The sequence below is a fragment of the Formica exsecta genome, unplaced genomic scaffold, assembly GCF_003651465.1.
Source record: "Formica exsecta isolate Colony F162 unplaced genomic scaffold, ASM365146v1 scaffold423, whole genome shotgun sequence".
Lineage (NCBI taxonomy): Eukaryota > Metazoa > Arthropoda > Insecta > Hymenoptera > Formicidae > Formica > Formica exsecta.
Genome location: NW_021851472.1, coordinates 3,274 through 4,630, shown reverse-complemented (window position 1 = coordinate 4,630; position 1,357 = coordinate 3,274). Strand labels below are relative to the sequence as shown.

Sequence of the window (1,357 nt, the reverse complement as noted above, 5' to 3'; positions counted from 1 at the left end):
TATAAATATAAATATATGCAATATACATATATCATAAAAGAGATGAATCTTATTAATTACATTTACAAAATTACTTCATTCTGTTATCGAAGTGTTGATGATAATAAAAATGAAGTAAATATTTTTGTATGATGTCATTAAAATATTTAAATTAATTAAAACATTAAACACAAAGTTATTATTTAACTCGCTTCCTCGCTTGTTATAAACATACTTATTTTAAAAAAGAAAAACGTTTATGCAACTAAATCTAAGTCAATTTGAATGAAATTTAGCAATAATAGTTCTATCAAGACTATGTTGGAAAGATATCAGGTCACTTCGCCGTCTGCCACTTGTTTGTAAGACACTTGTATGTTACCACTTGGCCGACATTTCATTGTCCGCGAAATTTTATTGTCTGACGTTTCATCTTTCGCGACATTTCATCATCCGACAGTTGCAAACACACCTGTGGAACTATATAATTGTAGATCTCGTTTTATATTCAAATAGACACAACAGACAGAACATCGCAGATTGAGAAGTATTAACAAAAATATTACGAGACAAGCAAACATACTGAACGATAAAATATAGCGGACAATGAAATGTCGCAGACGATGAAATATTGGAACGGTAAAATGTCGATGGTGAAGTGTATTACAAACAGGACGAAGCAGAGCGGTGAAGTGTCCATAGACCATTAAAAACATTCAATGTATACAACAATATGTGGTAATTATGCAGTTTAAGGACGACCTCACATATTTCAATGGCCTTGATATACATACATATTATCAAAGACACAATCTTGAGTAACTTCCAAACATTTTTAGCCGTTGTTTATTAAAAAGTTATTAACAAAATAAGTTTAATGAATAGAACATAATTTTCTAATATCATATACATTTAAGAAGGAATATTGTGTATGTGAAGCATTATTCGAGATAAATAACTCTTCGGAGATGTAAGGAAAGAAATCCGCAGCAAAATGTATATTCTACAAACACACATAATAACGTGCGACGTCTAAAATTTTTTGAAAGCTTTTGAGGACTGTGCCCTTGATAATATAAATATAAATCAAGGCCATAGAAATTTGTAAGATCGTCCTTAAAGTGCATAAGTAGGACTTATCCAGATGGATTTGCATAATCACATAAACATATGGGTAAATATAGCGAATAGGGGACCCAGCCCCAATGACCTTGACCTTGACATATGTTATCAAGAACATAATTCTGAGTAACTTTCTCTTCTAATTTAATCGTCACTCGTTGCTTATTAAAAAGTTATTAACAAAAAATTTTGAAATATACCAAAGTACATGCACGGACAGGAAGCACGCGCGCGCGCGCGCACGCACACACACGGT

At 32.0% G+C, this 1,357-nt stretch overlaps 1 protein-coding gene across 1 annotated transcript in view; it reads right to left on the bottom strand.

Moving 5' to 3' along the window:
• LOC115240306 (cytochrome P450 4V2-like) overlaps positions 1-1,357 on the bottom strand; it is a 5,977-nt gene that overhangs the window by 1,973 nt on the left and 2,647 nt on the right. The gene's annotated exons all lie outside the window — the stretch shown is intronic.